The sequence below is a fragment of the Equus quagga genome, chromosome 3, assembly GCF_021613505.1.
Source record: "Equus quagga isolate Etosha38 chromosome 3, UCLA_HA_Equagga_1.0, whole genome shotgun sequence".
Classification (NCBI taxonomy): Eukaryota; Metazoa; Chordata; class Mammalia; order Perissodactyla; family Equidae; genus Equus; species Equus quagga.
The window spans coordinates 126,469,184-126,481,622 of record NC_060269.1 but is presented as its reverse complement, the minus strand read 5'-3'; the positions used below and the strand labels follow the sequence as shown (position 1 = coordinate 126,481,622).

The 12,439-nt window shown below is 40.5% G+C and overlaps 1 protein-coding gene across 5 annotated transcripts in view; it reads right to left on the bottom strand.

Annotated features, from left to right (window-relative positions):
* ARAP2 (ArfGAP with RhoGAP domain, ankyrin repeat and PH domain 2) overlaps window positions 1–12,380 on the bottom strand; it is a 174,509-nt gene extending 162,129 nt beyond the window's left edge. For 4 of the 5 annotated variants that reach the window (XM_046656447.1, XM_046656451.1, XM_046656450.1 and 1 more), the window contains exon 1: window positions 12,310–12,380. The gene's annotated coding sequence lies outside the window, so the exon portion shown is untranslated. Of the gene's footprint in view, window positions 1–12,025; window positions 12,159–12,309 lie in introns of those variants that run through there. The other variant, XM_046656448.1, reaches the window with a different exon arrangement.
* Window positions 12,381–12,439: the final 59 nt, after the last annotated feature.

The window sequence follows — 12,439 nt, the reverse complement described above, 5'->3', positions numbered from 1 at the left end:
AATTTTTCTTAACAGTTACTAGCTATGAAAAACTTCTCCCTTTAATACACTTTCTTCAAAGACTCTTAAAAAGCAGTTAGTACATATTTCTCAGGCCAATAATTTTCATTTCAAAAAAGCAGCAGCATTATACGTACAATATTGATATACAAGATAAGACTAGTTGACTAGTTAATTCTTAAATACATTAGGTAACAGGAAACAAGTTAATATGAAAGTAAAAGGAAAAAGTTTAAAGGTCACATTTTCCTCCTATATACCACAGCAGATTCATATAGGTTCATTTTTCTCCCAAACAACATCATTAAATTTTCTGTAAAGTTGATTTATCTAGGTGCTGTTTACATAGCTGTGTTCAGTTTGTGAAAATGTATGATATGTGCAAATTTCTGTATGCCTAAATAAAAAGTGCAGAATATGCATCGCAGCCACATACTGAAGTAATAAAATGAGACACACTCAAACAAGGTAAATTTATCTGAACAAGCGTTGATGCAAAGTTTCTGGAAATCATATATCAAAACAGCTCTCTAAAGAAACAACTCCGACTCTGCATGTGTTACATGCCAACATCCCATGAACTATTGCCTCAACTGTTAAAAATATCAGCCAACACTGACAAACAGGTATATGGAGAAAAGGGAAAGTACATATATTCAGGCAGCACTGCAGAAGCAGAGAAATAAAAACACAAGCAAGAGATGAAAGGCAGGAAATGCCTTTGCCAATAAGGTATCCTTATGTCACACTCCAAATGACAAAATGTTAGAGAAAAAAAGGAGAAAGTTAAACCTCAACGCCATATACAAACCTAATTCTCAGATATACCACTCTTGTTCTACACAATTATTTGGTAAATAATTTTTTTGCACATCACAAAATGGAAATAATTATTGCCAAATTGGCTGGCACCTTGATCTTGGACTTCCCAGTCTCCTAAACTATGAGAAAATAAACACCTATTTTTTAAGCCAGGCAGTCTGTGGTATTTTGTTGCAGCAGCCCAAACTGACTTATACACTCCTTGGTCCTCACTGCCTTTGCCACGGTTCAGACTCTCATGATCTCTCGCCTGGATTACTACAACAATCTCTGAACAAATCCCTCAGCCCAGCCTCCATTATCAGTGAACCACTGAAAATCCAAACTTAGCATGTCACTCCACATTCTCAACAGGATGAAGTCTAAGCTCCTTATGGCACCAGACCACAGTCTGGTCTTGGTCTAACAATAATAATAGCAGCTACTATTGATGTAAACGGCAATTGTGTGCCAGATACCATAACTCATATATTTCCTGCAAGGTAGGTGTTCCTATATACTCACTCTAGGCTCAAGTTCAACCCATGCCAAACATTTCTACCAACATCCTTCACTCACTTTAGCTCATTAATGTTAATTATCGTTCCTGAAGCAGCAATGTTTAATAGCCCCATACCTTTTGCACGTTCTGTATCTGCTTGCAAATCTACACATTTTGCAAAATCCTATGCACTATTAAAAACCCTGAATAGGCAAGTATTACTTCTTCTGTGAAGGCTTTCTATTGACCCCTTCAAACAGAATGAATCACTCCTTTCTCCATATATACCTATAAGTAGGATCCTGGAACTAAGAGGCTCCCTTCCACAGGCCCTACAATCCTCTCTGTACTTTAATGTCAACTCCATCCTAAAATCACTGGACTTTTTAACTGTCTGATCACCCAAGGGTGTTCACAGATCCACTTCTTTCTGTAGAGGCTTCTAGCCCATACACACATCATCAGCTGCAAAGAGATGGACATGCCCAACTCTACAAAAGTCTACCATGTGCAAACTCGTTAACATGAAATTGAAACTCTCCACATTTTGCCCTCCACTGGGCACAATGGCATGTGTACGGCGTTCCAGGTCAATGGCTCTTGAGGTACTGGTCTATGGATGTGCTGTACAGCCACAACTGTTGACAACATGCCCAGGAATCTGTATCTGTAACACATCCCAGTCATCTTTGGGACAGCAAAATTCAGTAACTACAATTTTAAATCCCTCACACTCCCCAAATATGCTTTACACCATCCCACCCAAGCCTACGCTCATCACTCTCTTCCCTTGGATGGAATGCCCTTCCTAACACATTGCCCATGAGTCTGCAGTGAGACTCAAACCAACCTCCTTCACTTTCTAGCACTGTAAACACAGGCACATGTCTGTATGTTTCCTTACACACAAAATGGAAATACTCAGAGGTACCTAGTGCTGGTGAAGATTAAGAGAGATTATCCATCAAAAGTGTTAAAACAGTGCTTAGTATCTGGTAAGTGCTTGGTAAACATTCACGTCCATCATTATAATTATTTATTTTCATCACTAATCATTATCTTCCCACAGCTGAAATCTTTCCCATCCTTTGAAGTCTAACTTAAATGCTATTTCCTTCACAAGGTCTCTACTGAACAAGAATAAACCCTCTTTTCCATATTCCTACAGCATTTACTTCTTAGAGCATTTAATCACATTCCATTCATTCCATACTAACTAACCTATAGATGCGGGGCAGTGCAGTGCAAAAGCCAAGCTTTGGGAGCTAGACAATCCAGGTCAAATCTCAGTTCCTCCACTGAGCAGTTTTGTGAGCTTAGGCAAGTATTCAACCTCTCTGTGCCTCAGTTTCCTCATCAGGCAAATAGGAATAATAACAGTACCTTCTTCACAGGGCTGTTGTAAAGCAGTGAGAACACCAACTACACACAACAAATGTTACATAAGTGTTTGCCATTATAATTATTGTTTCATTACCCCATAATAAACTAATAACTCTGCCAAGATGATGACCAGCCCATACAAGCTGCCTAACACATGCTAGTCAAATTATCTGTTTATAAACACAATGCATGACAGATGCAGTACATGCTCAGAGGATGGACAAATAGCTGGTATTACAGATGTCGTTGCACACTTGCCCATCCTATCCTGACCCCTTTGCAAGAGGAAGTAAAAGGGAAGTAACATTTAGGAGCCCTTGCTACATGCTTGACTTTCGATATCACTTAGTAAACATTATTTTATCATCTTACTGAACTCTACCTTGAAACTACGTCCTGAACCAACTACTCACCACCTCTCCGGCTCATATCGAAGTCCAAGCCACTACGTGGTCTATTTTAGACCACTACAATAGCCTCCTGACTGAAAGCCCTGATTCCGTCCTGCCCCACTACCCTGCCACACAGTATATTCTCAATACAGCAGCCAGAATGGTTCATTTTATAACAAAAGTCACACCAAGTCACTCCCTACAACTTCCCAACTTCTTCTTCCCTGGCTTTCCCCTCCATCACTTAATCATCGCCAAGTTAGTCTCAGACCAATTCCCACCTCATGACCTTACCTCTTGCCCTTCCCAACATGTACCCATGGCTCATGGCCCACTCCATCACTTTATTAGGTCTCTGCTCAAATGTGCCCCTTCAGAGAGGCCTTCCCCAATCCCCCAAGCATACAAGCATGCCTTGTGACTCACTACTCCTTATCCTTGCTTTATCTATCTTTGAGGCATTTGCTACTACAGCCATGCAACACTTAACGACGTTTCAGTCAATGACAGACAGCATATATGATGGTGGTCCCATAAGACTAATACCATATATCCTAGATGTGTAGTTTGCTATACCATCTAGGTTGGCATAACTACACTCCATGATGTTCACACAACAACAAAATCACCTCACGACGCATTTGTCAGAATGTAGAGAGAGAAAACTAGGTCATCAAATATGCGAGGAGCAGAGACAGGATTCAAGGACAGATTTCTTCAATCTTCTAACCACTATAAGAGATCTTCAAATCAGCACTTGGGGGATGGTAGGAAGACAGCTAGAAGCATTCCAAGCCAACTATGTGGCTTTTAAAAATTCATGGGTTGGCCTTCCCCATCCTGATGCCTCAAGTAAGGAAAAGGACCACAGTGAGCCCTTCTCCAATCCCCCACCCTCCACCCATTACCAGTGGAGCTTTGTCATAACCCCCAGTTGAACTAGGAAAGAAAACAACTGAAAATCGTGGGTCACTTCATTAAACCATAAGGTAATTAAGTATTCAGTGCTGATAACTTCTGGAATCTCCTTTGCCTGACTAATATTTTACAGGAGGGGAAAAAGTAGCACAGTACAATTGATTCAGGCATAAGTTTAAGCCACTTTTTTTTTAAAAAAAAAAAAAAAGCATACCATTTTAAAATTGGAACTATAGCCTTAGAGTATTTAGAAACTGCAAATGTGTCAAAATAATAGGCTTAACAATCATAGGATGACAGGATTGAAAGGAACCTTAGAAAATATCTACCAAATAAGAAGAAATTAAGCTGTCATATGAATAGTGAAACTTTTCAATGTTATCAATATAAGTCTTACAGATTCTAAGAACAACGAGAGTTTATTGTATTCCAGAACAGTGGTTCCCAATGGAGCGGAACTATCTCCCAAGGGGAAATCCAGAAACGTGTGGGAAAATGCTTTTACTAGTCATAATGATTGAGTGGCACCAGCAGATAGGAAAGGTAATTTATGACATCCTACAGTGACACCCAAAGTAGAAACCTCAAGTACAACTTTTACTCCTCCAATCCTCTACAGCTAATCACCCCCATAGGGTGCCTGGCACTATAGATAACAGAAGTGTCCCTGCCTTCAAGTTGCTAATAAACTTACTGTGAAGAAATAACTAATCACTTAAAAATTTAGGGGGCTCCACACGTATGACATGTTGAACTAGTTAGTTCAAGCTACAGGTCTTACAGAATTCCACCATTGCTTCAGTACAGAATATAATCACAAGAAATAGGTATCACGGTATTTGTATATCAAGCAAATTCATTGTTTAATACCAAAATATTTAACTCCAAGTATTCATAAAGACAACAAGTTCCACTTTGTTCCCCACAACCATGCAGAAGAGGAAGTGGTTTTGAGAAAATATGTTTGCTGTCGCATTACTCCCTCCCATAGTTCAGAGCAGACTGCTAAAGGTCAAAGGTCAACAACCCTAACTTATTGTTCTAGCCTGAGTGCTTCGTCCCCAGAACACTGTAAAATTGGTCCTTTAGTATCCCTCTCCTCTACCATTTGTTTACCTACCTTAGCTTGTGACAACACTACCCCCAATAAGCCCCATACAGGAAGCCCAGTTCCCGCAACCTGGCCATCTCTCGTAACCGTGGTCACCCACAGGCTCTGACCTCCAGTGTTCCATGTTCTCTACCTTGACCACTACTCTTTCCTGCCCATCAAAACATCTACCCTCTACCATTCTCCCTCAGACTTATATTGCTAATAATAATAGCCAATATTTGTGGAGTGTTTACAAACTATCTGTACAGCATCTCATTTAATCTTCACAGCTGCCTTGGGAGGAAAGTCTCAGGCCCAAAGCCACACAGCAGATAAACAGTGGAGCCAGAATCCTAAGAGTCTGACTCCGCCATGTGTGGTATTAACTGTAATGCCTCCTATTGGTTATACAATCAATTTAACAGTAGAGGGGTATCAAGGACTCCATATTTTCCCTCTTCTTTGCCTGTCTAGCTAGCTATGCATAAGGACTTACAGTCACGAGGAAAATCGTGTTTAAATATACTGTGCCTTGCAAGCTCAAGTTTTACTCACCTTTTTGGTTTATTGGCACATGTATCCATGTAAGTGGTTAAATACGAAATACTACATTTATTTACACTTAAGTGTTTGAGATTTAAGAGACAATGAAAAATTAAGGGAGAACTTCTTAGAAATTACTGTGTAAGTCAATAATAACATAGAATTTAGTTTATTAAAACTTATTTTGCATCTATCATTGCAGAAAGACAGCTAATGCAGAACTATACAGTATAACTGATACAGTACAACAGTCTGAAGCCAAAATCAAATAATCAAATATGACCAAAGCAAATATTCAATGCTCACCAGCACAGTCAATGGTGATGGTAAAAAAAAAAAAAGCAACACGCACACACAAAAACATCCAGCTTGACTAGAACAGAAAGTGTTGAAGTATTATTCCAAAAGGTACTTGACCATGGTCTTAAAGGTTTAACTTTAAATGTGATGCAACAGGAGACAGGGGATGGAAGCAACCCAAATGTTCACTGACGAATGAGTGGATACACAAAATGTGACGCATACATGCAACTGAATATTATGCAGCTTTAAAAAAGAAGGAGATTCTTCAATGTGCTACAACATAAATGAACCTTGAGGACATTATGCTAAGTGTAAGAAGCCAGTCACAAAAGGACAAATACTATATGATTCTAGTTATATGAGGCATCCAAAGTACAGTCAGCCCTGCACATTAGCAGGTTCTGCATTCGTGGATTCAACCAACTGGGATCAAAAGACCTACAATGATTGTGTCTGTTCTGAACATGTACAGACTTTTTTCTTGTCATTATTCCCTAAACAACACAGTATAAAAGCTATTTACATAGCGTTTACATTGTAATTAGGTATTACAAGTAATCTAGAGATGATTTAAAGTATACAGGAGGATGTGCGTAGGTTATATGCAAATACTACGCCATTCCATATGAGACTGGAGCAACCGCAGATTTTGGTATCGGTGGGGGTCCTGGAACCAATGCCCCACGGATACCAAAGGACAACTGTAGTCAAATGCATAGAAATAGAAAGTAGAATGGTGGTTAGAGGGGCTGGAGGAGAGGGGCAGTTGTTCAACAGGTATCGAGTTTCAGTTCTGCAAGATGAAAAAGTAGACCGGAGACCTGTTTCACAACAACGTAAATACACTTAACACTACTGAACTGTACACTTAAAAACAGTTAAGGTGACAAATTTTACATTATGTGTCTTTTTCTACCACAGTAAGAAGGAGACAGGGAGACAGACTAGAAGATTCGGGCCAGCTTCTCAGCTTTTATTGAAACTGAACTCCCTGTACGTACCTGGACTTTTTCCTCTCCTTTGGGGGCCGATTCAAGTCTTACAAGCGTGTACCACCACAACCATGAGTCTGTCCCATCGCCCTTTAATCCCGCATTACTTCCACCCAGGCAGACGTGCAGGGAGCAGGGTGCTCTGGAATCAGGCTGCCTGAATTCCAGTCGCCCTTCCCCATTTGTTAACTATGTACCTTGATCACGTTATTTAGCTTCCCTAAAGCTCACTTTCCTCATCTGTAAAACGAGAATAATTCACCTCACATCTGATAGGATTTCTGTTCAGATTAAACAAGTAAAATATGTAAGGTATATGCAAGAGTACCTGACCAATTATAAATGTACAAGAAATCTTGGCTATTATCAATTCATTTGTTGTATACAATATTGTACTTGGTCCTATGCATTATATTACTGCACTTGGTTTCACTGATCTTCTTCTATCTGCCCAGTAAAATTACATTGCTTTAAATTAGCACTGTAAATTCTTCTTCTAATAAACCTACAAAGCACCTACCACATCAGTAAACATAGTTTTATTAATTTAGTAAAATACAAACGTGGTTACACTAACGAGAAGGATGACTTTACCTGAAGACTTTAGACTTGGGACACAGACCACAGTGATTACCAGTGCTCCCAGCTCTGCCGTGTGCCAGCGGTATGACCTTGGGAAAGTTTCTTTTTCTGAGCCTCACTGTTGGCGTCTGCAAGCAGTGATGATAAAAGCAGCCACCTCACAGGATGGATTTGCGTATTAAATGAGTATATGTGCATAAACATCTTAGAACAGTCCCTGGCAAGCGATAAGCATTTAATTAGTGTCTGCTAAACGGAGAATAACTGAGGTTTGAGCTGAAAATAGCCAGGCTCTGGGCAAAAGCACGCTGCAGTTTGAATCAAGGAGAAGGATTGTTTTAAGTTACATTTTGATTATTTTACTTACTGTGCAATGGGAAAAACAGAACGCTTTCAAAATCTATAATTTAATATCTATTTCCACATCAGGTGAAGTTCAGAAGTGATAATTCCTTTACTTATTATGACAAGTTATTAGTACATAAGTAGTACGTAAGTTTAGGTGTTTTAGATAATATCTCAATAGTTAAGTGCTTGATAATCTCCTTATCTTCAGTAAGTTTTTTCTCTTTCAAGCTGTCCATCTAAAGCTTAAGTTAATTGGCTAACACTTGAGACTTGTTTCAACTCTAACTCAGAGATCTTTAAAGAAAAGCTATATAATTCCTGGGCAACCAGAGAAGATTTCATCTTCCTGAGTTCCTACAAGAGCAGAAGTGGGGTGAACGAAAAGGAATAGTTATCTGAAGCCTGCACCACTGTGGAAAACTCCCACCTGTTTGCCCCTAACACCCGGGCGGCTGCCTCTGTCCAGTGCCAGCCCCACCTACCCCTCTCTACAATCCAGCCACATCTAGCCGAAAGGAGGAGAGCCAGACCCGTTAGAACTCATGGGCACATATTCTTCAGGATTCTGCTCCATTTCATGCTATAGTAAACATACCTTCAATGCTTAATTGACTCAGGTCAAAACTAGCATTATACTTCACTAAACTTCATTCAGGTAAACTACATTATACTTCAATAAAAAGATTTTAAAATGTACATTTATGACGTGCCCTTTTTTATATACACATTTATATTTTAGTTTTAAAATTTTAGTACAAATGTGCACCTCACCATTTCTCTGAATTTGAGTCGCTTTTTAGACTAAGAACCAGATGTTTCAAAATGGCCTACTGTGAACAGCTTCCTCTCTCCACATTTATAAATAGCACCCTGACCTCTTTTCCAACTGAATTTGAGGGCTTATTCCTATTGGGTCCATAACTGTCAAAGTCTCTTTTTCTTAGCAAAAGAGGGTATCTCAGCAAATTTCTCCCAACTTATTGACTTAACTTATTTACATTTATTCATTCAATAAATATTTAAGGAACACTGAATAAGGAACTACTCTCTCCAACGTAACAGCGGGAAACATTTGCAGGTCAAGAAAACAGCACCTATTATTTCATTTGAGAACAGTGTTAAGTGCTACAAAGAAAGTGAAGATTCACTGTCTTCTCTCTAAAAGTTTAAAATCTAAACGAATAAATTAGATATGACTACATGTAAGCAAAGGAAAACAGCACGTATATCAACAGTCAGTTCTTTACTACTCGGTAGTATCAGTAAAGAAGAAATATCAAAATTGGAAGACTCTGATGTACCCCCAAAAAAGCACTTCAACAGTAATGATAAGAAAAATCAAATTTTGCAAGCCTGACTTTCACATGATTTACATTTTCAGTATTGTTTTACTTTTAATTACATAGCACCACCATGTTTCATGACTGCCAAGGAACTCTAGAAATCTCAAATCAACTCCATGAATATAAGAGAAATATGCAGCAATTCAGAGCTTTGAGGATGGAGTGATCAGTGAAGGAGCTATGGAGGGGCGTTTCAAGATGTACAGGAAGAGGCAGCGGGTGGAGACAGCAGCGTCTGAAGTAGAAGGAATGCCCTAAAGGGATACGGAGAAGATGTCTTCAGGCAATAGCGAGGCATGAGAATAGGGGGGACGGACCTAGAGTTCAACAGGTAATGAAAGGTGAAGCCAGAACGGGAAGCTAGAATTGGCTGCGGATGGCTTTGAACAGCAAGCTAAGGATTCTGAACTTCAAGATACTGTGCAAGAGTCTCAGCAACCATTTCACCACCACCACCTCAAGGACCCCAAGTCTCCAACCCGCACAGAGATCACACTTCTCTTCTGCTCTTCCCTGACCATCTCTCCAACTCCAAACTGAGTAACCTCTTCCTAAAGCTACGTAATGTAACCAGGAGAGTTCTTTTTGCATCCCATTTTTTTGAGAACCATGAAAGCAGATACACATTATTATTCCTGCCCTGAGTACTTCATCTACCCATCCACTTTCGTGCATTAAAAAAAGAAAATTATTCTCCCCACCTCTTCACTAGTAGTTTTTACTCCTGAAGCTGCTCAAATGACTCCTCCACCCCAGATCAAGACTCCTTTGTTTCCTCCATAGCATGGGAAGGAAATAAACTTATGCTGAGTCAAAACTGCAACGAAATTTCACAAGTCAGATTTCTAACTAGAAAGGATCATGTGAGGAGAATACCACTGACTATTATTTCAACCAAGGAAATTAGTGAGCAACATGGTTTAACCATCATTATATATTTAATCTGGCCAATACTTTAAAAAAAAAAAAAAGGCCTGAAATGATCAACTACAGGGGTGCAGGACTTCACAGCAAAAATTAAGAAAACATCTCACAGCATCTAATCTCTCATCAATCTACCTGTAGTCAAATCTAAGAAATATTTCCAACATTAATAAGAAGTCTACCTAATTAATATTTTACAGAGCATTCCAAAAATCCCTCAGCAAAGATTGGATCCAATAAAGGAGTCAATAAATAAATGAGGGAAAAAAACTTGTTAAACGAAGGCTATTAAAGCAATGACCACCATTTATACTTGGCAATTTTATAGCCTCTTTCACCAAACTTTCTTGAAGATGCAGGGAGGTGGGGTAGAAAGCAACAAAACAAAAAGAAATACCTTATTCAATATCATAAAGTCCATAATGGAGAGTCCCAAGCAGGCTTTTAAAACTTCATAGTACTCATATAAGAGTTTCCAAAAACATTGCAATTCATTATAATGAGTCCTATACTTAACCACAGTGACTAAGAGTAGTTGAATTGAAAAGTTTATTAATTGAGTATCTATGGGCCTCACACTGCTAGAAACTTATATTCACATTAAATGATTAAGAATTTGTTTTTAAAGGTAGCATCCGCTTCTCCTTTCATGGACAACCCATATAAAATCTGACAGGCTTACAGAGGAACGAAAAAAGACAAACACATACATGCCCACATAAATAAGCTTAACCAAGTCATCTGACTTACCCTTTAGGTACATTTTAATTTAAGTTAATCTTTGAGTACTGACAAATCAAGTCTATATAAAACACTCTTGGTGTTAAGCCCCATCTTAACTGTGTAAGTGTTAAATATACATTTAAAAAGGAGCCAGCAAGATATTTCCACTTTAGGCTTTAGCCTAGTTCCGTGACCCATTTTGCTTTTCTCTTTCTTTTTTAAAACATTGTTAAACAGTGGAATGTCATGAGAATTTTCCCTCAGAATTTCTCCTGTAAGCGCTTGAAAATCAGAACTAAGAGTTTAGAGTTTTTTTTTCTCGAAAAAAGTTAGCTTCCTTTTTAAAACAGCCATAACATCGTCTTCCAATTATTTATGGGCAACGTTCCATAAACCCGCGCGGGGGTAGAGTGCTTAAGTGCCGGGGGAAATCAATACTGGGCTTGTCGGTACAATACTATTATTGGTAATCACAATGACATCCGATTAAATGTACTTTTAAAAATAGCTTCTCATTGAATACACTTCTACTAAAAGGATATATTCCACTGAGCAGCCTACTTCAAGGACAACCTCGGAAAAAAAAAAAAAAAATGTTGCTACCACCATGCAAACTTACAACAGCCCAAAATGTCATCATTCCACACAAACGAGCTTCTATTTTTGCTCTAATTATCAAAGATTATAGTTCACAACATAATTTCACGAAGCCTTCCCCCATATCGAAATAACTCGGGATCGCCGCAAGGAGGTGAAGGAAGTGTAGACGAAAACAAGCCAGGGTGAACTTTACTAAATGAGATGGACACCCATGCTCCCAAGAGACCTGTCTCCAAAAGTAAACGAGAAAAATCAACCTGGTAAACTCACTGCCGATACGTCCTCGTGTAAGGTGTTGGGTTCAGGCAGGTGGAGGCCAAGTGCTTCTAATTAAAGTGAATTAACAGGCCTGTCGTCTCAAAGCGTCTAACAAGCAAGATGCGATGCGAGGGAGCACAGAGATGGGAGCAAACTCATTCCCACTAGAGTCAATAACTTGGTGCCTGAAACTCGCTAAAGGGCAGCTAGCTCCTTTGTATTTACTTATTTTGGGGAGGGGGGAGAAGCTAGTTGTCTATCCCGGTTGCCACCCTCCCGGGCCGAAACGCATTAGTCAGCGGAGTTTCTGTATCACTTACCGCTTCTGGTTTCCTTTAAGACGCCCACACGCGGGAGCGAAATCAAGGCGCAGAAACCAGAGCCAAGCACTTTGCGCTCTGGAAATGGACCCGGAAAAGTGCCAGAAAGCCCCGGCCCAGCCTGAGCCAGTCCTCCCCGCCCCGGCCCCGGCGCACAGCCCACCCACGGCCCCCGGGGCTCGCCCCGCGCGCCGGCAGCCCAGCCCCGAAGGCGAGGCGAGGAGAGCCGGGCGGGGGAGTCCGGCCGCCGGCGCCTCTCCCTGCCGCGCCCGCTCGGTCCTCACCCGTCTGGCCCCGGCGCGGGGCCTCCTCCTTCGCGGTCCCCGGCTCGGCTGCGTGGCGGCGGCCGCGCGGGCGGCGCTGTCACTCGCCGGCGCGCCGCGGCCGCCGCACCTGGAGGCGGGGAGCGCGGGG